The sequence below is a fragment of the Akebia trifoliata genome, chromosome 4, assembly GCF_017979445.1.
Source record: "Akebia trifoliata isolate Shusen 1 chromosome 4, ASM1797944v1, whole genome shotgun sequence".
Lineage (NCBI taxonomy): Eukaryota > Viridiplantae > Streptophyta > Magnoliopsida > Ranunculales > Lardizabalaceae > Akebia > Akebia trifoliata.
This window is the reverse complement of record NC_141378.1, coordinates 28,178,583-28,188,341: the sequence shown is the minus strand read 5'-3', so window position 1 is coordinate 28,188,341 and position 9,759 is coordinate 28,178,583. Positions and strand designations below refer to the sequence as shown.

Genomic DNA, 9,759 nt, shown 5'->3' with positions numbered 1-9,759 from the left:
AACAAATTGACACTGTTGCCCGGGCTAGTAGTTCGACTCATTTTCATTTCAAAAAGAACCCGATAGATATTCGAAATAAAATCGAATCTTTTGTGCTTGAAATAGATACTAAACGAACAAAATTAGATACCAAAATATTTTCATTACAATCCTTGATACAGTAGAAAATTGTTTCAAAAGAAATTTTGATTTTCATCAAAATTTTATCGCTCAGCAGTAGGTCCTTGGTATTCAGCGATGATGTGGCAACATTTGCCTCTAGATTTCTAGGAGCAAGTTTTTGACATCATGGACATTGTAGTGAAAATATTTGATTTTTTTTGTTTTTATTCTAATTTGGATAATCTTATTATTTTTACGTGAAAGAATCGACGAAAGGCGACTCGTGGAATTTTTATTCACCAACTCGGTTCCCTTACCAAGAAGACAACAACTTGAAAAATTTTCCTTTCATTTTATTTTTACTAAAAAAAATTGTATTAGGAACTTGAAGTTGTAATAATTTTTTTTAATTTAATCCGAGAAGGATTGAATTGTAATAGTTCTAGAGAAGGATAATAGTGGGATGAAACTGTTCCGATCTCTTGGGTTCGTACATCAAAATTGGTGTCGGTGGCCCGAGTTGACTCAGATTGTTCATCCCCCATCTAGAATGGGAGGTAATATTCGCACCACCAATGCAACTCTCATCAATGGGTTTCTATGTTGATTTTGAATGATTAAATTGTACACTTTGATTTGCACATAGTAATAAAAGTACCCTTACGAGGATGGCACCATAAGATAAAATCGGATTTTATCACCAATATCTTGCCCTTTTAAGAAATTGAATTCGGCGGTAACTGAGCATAATTTCGAGAAAGCCCTCGACGACATTTGAGCATAGATCCGAGAAAACCCTCGGTGGCATCTGAGCATATTTCTGAGAAACCTCAGCATCTGAGTATAATTCTTAGAAAATCCTCGGCAGTAACTGAACATAATTCCGAGAAAGCTCTCTACGGCATCTGAGCATAATTCCGAGAAAACCCTCGACGACATCTGAGCATAATTCTGAGAAAACCCTCAGCGGCATCTGGGCATAATTTTGAAAAAGCCCTCGACGATATCTGACTGAGTAAAACTGAGACTAAAGGAATAAATCTAGAAAAGAACGATTGAAAATGAATCTGAAAAAGAGGGGTTGAATCTGGAAATGAATAGATCTGGGATAGAATGAATGCCTAATCTCCCATGTGAGATCCAAAATGCTTTTGTTTGAACCTCAAAGATTTATCTAAAAGTTTTATGAATTTAAAACCTGAGTTTTTATTTCTTTTGAACCTCAAGAGTTTTTCGAAAAAATGTTATCAAGAGGGTAACCTTAAGTTTGGGGTTCTCATTATCTTTTAGGATTAACATTGCTCAAAAATAAATACCCCTAGTTTGACCATAAACATGGCATTGAAAATAATTGAACACATCATAAAAAAATGCCCTTAGTATAAAGGGGAAAAGTTATATTAAAGAAGAAAGACTCAACTTTTAATTTTGATTAATTTTATTGAAGGTTTTGAGTCAGGCTCAAGAGAACAAAATTATTTCCTTTCGAGACTCATCATAAAATTCACCCTTATCTCCCTTGGTTAACTTGGGAAAGTAAAAATTTCAGATTGATCGTAGACAAGATACTTGTGTCTTCCGAGTCTATGCCTGATTTAAGCTAAGTATTGAACTTGATTACTCGGACTTCTCGGACCGTTCTTAGCTTTTAACTCCCCGAAGATTTTCTTCTATTTTTCTTTGTTGCTCTAACTTTTGCCTAGATCGCATTTTCAGGTTTTCAATCTAGCGAGCCCTTTTCTTTTTTCTTTACTCTGATTGTTGCCAAGATCGTCTTTTCGGATTTTCAACCTTGCGAGCTTGTCTTAATTTTTGCCTAAGTTGCCCTTTTCGGGTTTTCAACTTAGTAGACTTTTTTTATTTTTTATGGAATTGCTGTCTGATCATGTTTTGTATCTTCCTAACTTTTCACACGGTACTTAGGAGGACTTTTATAGGTAAGCTTAGGACTGGATATAAAAAGAAAGGAATTTTGAGGCTCAAAACCCAAATGCCCCTTGTGTGGCATTTCCTTTTAAATTGTTTTCTTTTTCCTTAAATTTTCTTCTTCATTTTGAATGATATTTCTTTTTCTTTTTAGATTTTTTCATTGTCGGGGAATCTATTTTTTTATTTTGATGTGGTCGGGCCTGAAGTAACTTCTCAGGTTGCCTACGTACCCCAGAATCTTGGGATCAGACCAAAACGTAGTTCGAATTTTTCCTCTCCTGGGTTAGGTGATCGGGCTAAGGAATAAAAAGGTTTTTTTTTTTTTTTTACTTTATTTTTTTTGAAAAAAGACTGCAAAGGGCTGAGAAAGGAGATACTGTACTTTTGAAGTGGATAACAAGAAATTAATTCGGTCAAAGATGGCCCCCTTAAATGTAGTACTGTTTAATTTGGTCAAGGTTGGTTGGTTCTGGTCATTCGATTCCATCATGATCTTGAAGGCTGACAGTTTTTCCTGGTAATATTTCTTTGATGATGAACGGACCTCCCCAATTTGGTTTGAACTTTTCTCTAGGGTCAAAGATAGGTACTCAATTCTCTTTTAGTACTAAATCCCTGACTTGTAAGTGACGGATCTTGATCTTTTTGTCAAACGCACGGGCGACTCTTCTTTGATAAGCTTGCACGTGGTACAAAGCTCTTAGTCATTTTTTTTCAATCAAATTTAATTCTTTATACCGTTGATGAACCCAATCTGATTCTGACGACTGACTTTCCAACAAAATTCTAAGAGATGGGATTTCTATATCAACTAGTAAGACTACTTCCATATCATATACTAGAGAGTAGGGAATAGCTTCAATAGAGGACTGCATTGAAGTATGATGTGCCTCTAGTGTGAACGGGAACTTCTCTAACTAATCTTGGTGTGATTAACACATTTTCTTGAGGATTGTTTTGAGACACTTACTAGCTGCTTCAACCGTTCCATTAATCTGAGGATGGTAGGAGGATGATTTGTGATATCGGATCTTCAACTTTGAACACAGAATAATGACTTGAGCTTTGAAGTACGACCTATTATCAGAGATCAGTTCAAAATGTATCTCCATATTGACTGAGAATATGCGCTTGAATGAACTTTACAACTTGAGATGCCGTGAGAATAGCACTGATATATTTTCTAACATCTTCTATGATTTCATCGATATAGACGAGTATCTATTTCGTGTTGAACGACAGCTAAGCTTGCACCTCAAGTCTTTTGAAATTTCTGAGTAATTCATTACCCCTTCGTGCTCCTTTGGGGATAGGATAATTCTAATCCGAATTTCTTGAGAATTATTTTTTTGTTCTGAGGTCAATGACCTTTGCTTTTTTGATTAAAAGTTGAACCCGACTCTTATCTTTCTTGTTCAGGAGAGAAATCTATCAGATTATCAGTTAATTCGTTAATGCGCTCGAGGTATTCAAAATTTTTTTTTATCCAATCAATTTTATTAGATGGGGCGACAGACACCTTTATAAACTTGATAAACTAACTCGACTTAATAGAAAAAGAGTAACTCAATCTAAAGAAGACATGACCTTGCTAAAAAAAAAGGACTCGAACTAACCCAAATGACTCATGAAAACTCAAGACCAGTACCCACACGAGTTTGATTATGACTGAGGACTGAGATATTGCTTACAACTGGTAGGATATGAAACACTATGATCTTTAGGGAACAACTGGGCGATGTTGAGAAATCTTGAGGTCATTTCTGACTGTTGACTTGATACTGACATTTGTTCTAATTGACCGGACTTACAACCCTAACTAGATGATGGACGATTGAGCTTAGGTACAATGACAACCTTGTAACTCCATCAAATGTGAATTTAATCAATTCCAGTATTACCCCCTTGATAACATTTTAAATGAACGCTGAAAATTTATGCAATTATTATTCAGAAGGAAAATAATTCTATTGCACTCTTGAAAATTATTGACAAATAATGTTTTCATTGAATAAAACTTTCACAAATCTAATTATTTTTTGTAAGTCATTTTCTTTTTAAAAAAAATACATTTTAGTAAATTTTCAAAGTCCATGCAAAAAAGAAAATTTCCAAGGTTCATGCAAAAATATATCTTTTGGAATCATCTTTCCTTCATTCTATTTTCTTTTGGAAAATATTTTTTCTGGAAAATGTTTTTTCTAGAGAACAACAATTTTTCTAGAAAACATTTTTTCTGAAAAATACTTTCCTTTTGTAAATTATTTTTCTCCTTTGAAAATTGGATTTTCATTTTGATTTAAATGGCCCGGTCCTTCATGATTGTTGGATCGAGATGGACTGTGTCATTATTGAATTTTTGCAAGAAAATGGATTCTTTATTGGGTCGGTGCACCCATTTTAATTTTTAAAAATAACATTTTTGATCCTTGAGGACAATCATACACTCTGATCTCATCATTCACATCATTCACATACACTCATCAATCAAAAGGTTCCATTCAATAAACAACCCGGGAACATCCACAATAAATTCGAGTCGTGACCTACGGGGAAGGTTTCTAGACTCTAAGCTTACTACGTGCACCTATATACCAAACACACCTATATACCTCTCGATCCGTGGTGACTTGGTTTGATATACAGTATAGGTGATAATCTAAAATCTCAACTCACTTCTCTGAAGTAAAAAATAGCCAGTTGGATCCCTAGTTGATAAGTGGCGCACGATACTGAGAAAGGGCCCACTTAAATACCTCTCGTCTAGAATAGACGTAGTCTATCCCCCTCGTACAGTAGGGTACAACGGGGCAGGATCTCGCTTAGACACCGATTTTGACCAAGAATTACAATTAATATACTTAGATTATTTTTTATATACCTACAGGTACGAGTCAAGAGTTGTAGCTTTCATAAATGGTTTGGCATCCCATGAGGGGACCGACCACGTACTAGTACTACGTTGGCATTCGGAACATGTGACTGTGTGGCTCACAATAGGTCAAAGGCTCAAGTTGCTCCAACCTAGGTGCATCAATATACCTCTCAGAATCACTTGATCAGACGATATTGATGTCCCAGTTTGATATACCCTAAGGTACGTGATTGGAGTTGTGATTTTCATGAATGACGTCGCATCTCCGAAGAGACCGGACCACTCATTAGTGCCACGTTGGCTATATGGGACGTGTATGTACGCAAAACAGTAAACGTGCACGTGGTATGTGCAAAATAGGGTGGGGTGTGCCCGGGGCCTTTTTCAAGCACATAGGTCCACAGGTCCAATTAAATCATCATAAAATTAATGCCACGTGAATATTAATCAAGGTATACAAAACACATTATATCGCAATTAAGATTAAAACAGTTATGTCAAACACATCTATCAATCAATATTATGGCACGTTAGATAAGCAATCATGAAATCGGGTTCGATTATTGAATCAAACATGCAATCTAATCGGGATATATATTTTTTTTTATATAGTCCAATCCAGGGTTATTTTGGGGTGACCTTAGCCAAATTGATATTTCTGAGGATATTGAATTAAAAATGAAGTGACAATTGTTGGGATGAGAGGTTACGATGATCTTTAAACAAATTGAAAGAGAGAAAAAGAAAAGAAAATATATAAAAAAAAACATTTTAGAAAACAAATCGACTTTTATCAAGCAATAAAAATCATTTTTTTAATTATTATTTTTCATTTAAAAAAAAAAAAAAACTTAAAAGAGCACATTTTTTTTAAAACTATATAAAAAAAATTAAAACAAAACCACCAATATTTGCCATGCCAAATAAATCTCGATGGTGTATTGGTGTGACAACAAAACATCTCCTAGGAGCCATATATAAGTTGTTAGTAGTCCTTCCCTTCGCCTATTATTTATTTATTTATATATTTTTTAAATGTTTTTTTTCATTAAACAGCATTGCATTGCTCAAACATGTGATGTGGAATAAAAAAACAAAAATGAAGGGAAAAAAAAAGAAGACAAAGAAGAGGACATCCAACCACCTATCTAACCTAGCCACATCTTTACTATGAATCAATCCTAGGGAGTTTGCCTCAAAGAAAATTTGAAAATTTTCCCATGATTAAGAAACCAGATTTCTTTCGCTCCCACCAGACCCCCATAGATCCTGAAATTCCAATATCTATGAAGAAATTTGATCCCCGGACACAACTTTCTTTCCGGTGTAACACTGTTTGCCTAGGGACAGGGGCGGATTTACAGTGGGGGCAGTGGGGGCAATTGCCCCCACAAGAATTTCTAAAATCAATAGGGAGGTATTAATAATTTTTAAAAAAAATTTAACATTCTACTACTTTGCCCCCACAGAAGTTTTGAAAATTTTTCTATTTGTAATTTGTCCCCCCAAATTTTTTTAACATTCTACTGCTTTGCCCCCATAGAAAATCAGAAAATTTTTCTATCTGTAATTTGCCCCCACGAGAACAATAACCTGGCTCCGCCCCTGCCTAGGGAGAAGGGTACATATTTGTATTTGATCATATGCAATATCTGTCTCTTCATTGTGAGGAAGAACAACACCATCCAGTAAAAGAAGAGTATCGGCCAAAACACCGGCACATCAAATACATTGAAAAATGTCATAACAAAAGTAATACAGAACGCTTTTGTGATCGAATACGAGAATTTGAATTCGGGGAGACGACGAACAAAGGGGCGAAACTCATCAGATCCCCTTGTAGGAAGTGTAGGTCCATTAACAAGTTCTTGAATCTCTGGATCAACCTTAGGAGATAGGAAAGCAACCAAAAGGTTGAAGATGTAAAACCCGACACCGTACGAGATGATGTAGAAGCCTTGAATGAAGTAGACGCGAATGTTGTAGATGATGGCGATGGCAACAAATGAGATCCAACGTCTTAGAATGTGTGGGGTTGATTTATCGAGAAGATATTGGTATCGCTGTGTAATAGAATAGGTCCAATCAGTTATGAAACTCGATGAGGGATCGAGTCCTCCTTGGTTTTGGTTTACACCATCATCAATGGCTCTGATTCCACGGTTTTGTTCCTCTCGTCTATAAATTAGATGAGATAAGAAATTTTCTTCAAACATTAATGGCCTTAAAACCAATTAGAATGGAAGGTTCAACTGGATTGAGAGAACAGGCCGATCGATTTCTATTGAAAACACAATGAACATGGCTGAAAACCGATTAAGAAGATGGTTTGAGGGTGAAAGCAAGCTTAAACGACCAAGCTCTAGATCGTTCGAGTTTCACAAACCAAAATATGGGTTTGGAACCCTTGAGGAATGGAATTCGTAAGTTTCTGGTGAGACTGACAGAGTTGAATGGAGAAGAAAATGGATTCTTTAAAAAAAAAACTATTTTAAAAGGGTTGAAAAACTATTTTAATTCTTTCTATATGCTGTCAATGGGCAGCATGTCTTGCCTACTTAAAAAAAAAATTGAACACCTAAGTAATAAGCGAAAAACAAACAACTAATCAAAAAAAAAAAATTCTTTCTTTAAAAAAAAAAAAAGAAAACGTTATCAAACATGTTTCTTTAAGAAAAAAAAATCTTTTATTATCCAAAAGCGGATCGACATACTCCGAAAGGAATAATAACTTAAAAAAAAATCCCTTTCGTTTCATTATTCCATCCTCAATGATCATTATTCCACCCTCAACAAAATTATCCATTAAAATTTGGTATTATTATTTAAAGTCACTCTAAGTGACTCTCGATTGAACTATATAAAAATAATAATATGCCAGATTAACGTACCCAAAATTGAACCAAAATTAATGACTGGACCCACCAATATATAAAAAAAATGATAAACGAACAATAAAGAAAAACTAACTACAAATTAAATAGAATCAAATAAAAATAAAAAACTATGTCAATGGCAATGTTCCCATACTTGGGATTTTTCAAGTTTGATCATCAATGTCCCCAGTGGAGTCGTCACTGAAAGCACCCTCGATCCGCGGGGTGCGCGGATCCACATTTTACCATTGAGGTTTAGGAGTCGCCACCTAGTTATTACGGTCTAGGAACCTAACTTTGACTCTAAAGGGCAAATAAACTAATCTACGAAGAAAAATACGGGTCCGGGGATCACGTTACGGGGTTGGAAGGTGTTAGGCACCAACCCCGCCCGGCCAATGCCGATCTCTACTTATACCAAATAAGACTACATTGCTAACAACAAAACCTAGATAAGAAAAATAATAAAAATTTTACCTTCGATACGCAAAGATCTTATTCTCTCAGATTTGACAAAAACTGCTCCTTATACCCTACTCCTTGTTTTATTCTGTCTCCGGATCTAATTTTTGATCTCTGAGGCAAAGTATCTATTTCTTGGATTTGGATTCTTCGAATTTATTATGAATTTTGGGGTGTTTTTAAAGGGTTTCTAAGTGTTTTTCAAGCTAAAATTGAGGTATGGGTGTTAGGTAAGGAGTTGGGACTTCAAAATTAGGGTTTATGGGAGGCTAGGAAGGCTTTTTGATTTACTTCTCCTAGGGTTTATGATTTGATACGAAAATAGAGTGTGAGGACCCCTATTTATAGATTTTTTTAAGGGTTGATTTAGATAGAATTAGTGTTTAATTAGAATTCTTTTAGTTAGAGTTATATTTTAATTAGAATTATTTTAGGTAGAGTTGTACTTTAATTAGAATTGTTTTAGGTAGAGTTAGATTTTGGTTAGAACTCTATTAAATAGAGTTATTATTTAATTAAAACTCTATTAGGATTTTGACTTTTGGTCTTATTTGATTGACTTTAAGATTTTGACTTTAGTCTTAATTGATTGACTTTAATATCTTAACTTTAGTCTTACTTAATTGACTTTAATTTTGACTTTAGTCTTGCTTGATTGACTTTAATATCTTGACTTTAGTCTTGCTTGATTGACTTTAATTTTTTGGAGAACCCCCCTCTATTATATCTTTAATTCTTTGGACTCCTAATTGGAGGGGTCCTTGAATAAATATCTTGGCAACCATCAACAATTTTACTTGAGAGCCTGATTGATCGATTTTTAAGTTAAAATTTTTAAATTAATTTTATTAATGTTTCACTTTAATTATTTAATATTTTATTTATTAATTTTGAAAATTTTAATTATGAAAATTATGAAATTACCATTTTACCCCCGGAGAGGACTTTTCGCATTTTAAGTCGATTTTTGATATTCTAAGATGTTTTAGAATCGATTTTTCGTAAAGAATTCAATGGAAATATTGGTTTGTGTCATTTATGAAGTTTTTTGTGTGAAATGGTTGTGAACTTTATGAGGGGTATTTTCATAATTTTGTCAAATTCTGTGAAAATTGACGAAATGATTTATTTGGTTTCGATTTGTTGTTTTATGTGTTTGAATAGGGTTTCCTAAGCATAATGTAGGCTCTAGGGATATTTTGATGTTAGGGGTATTTTGGTAATTTGATAATTTTTTAGTGATTTTTATCATGAAACTTCTTTTTCTCTGCAAAATGATGATTTCTATGTTTCTGGAGTCGTATTTTCCTAGCTTAGCATGATTTCTATAGTTTTATCAGTTCGAGATACCTCATCCGGATTTTTGAAATATTTTTGGTAACAAAATAAAGCAATGGAATAAACATCCATCATTGAGAATCATTGCGATCGGGTTGATGAGTTGATTAATCAGGCGAAATGCAAAAATGGGGTGTCTACACTATCATCTTCATCGTTATTATGATCACCATCATC

The 9,759-nt window shown here is 34.3% G+C and overlaps 1 pseudogene; it reads right to left on the bottom strand.

Moving 5' to 3' along the window:
• Positions 1–6,190: 6,190 nt before the first annotated feature.
• LOC147404658 (protein RER1A pseudogene) lies at positions 6,191–7,122 on the bottom strand (annotated as a pseudogene).
• Between the last annotated feature and the right edge of the window lie 2,637 nt (positions 7,123–9,759).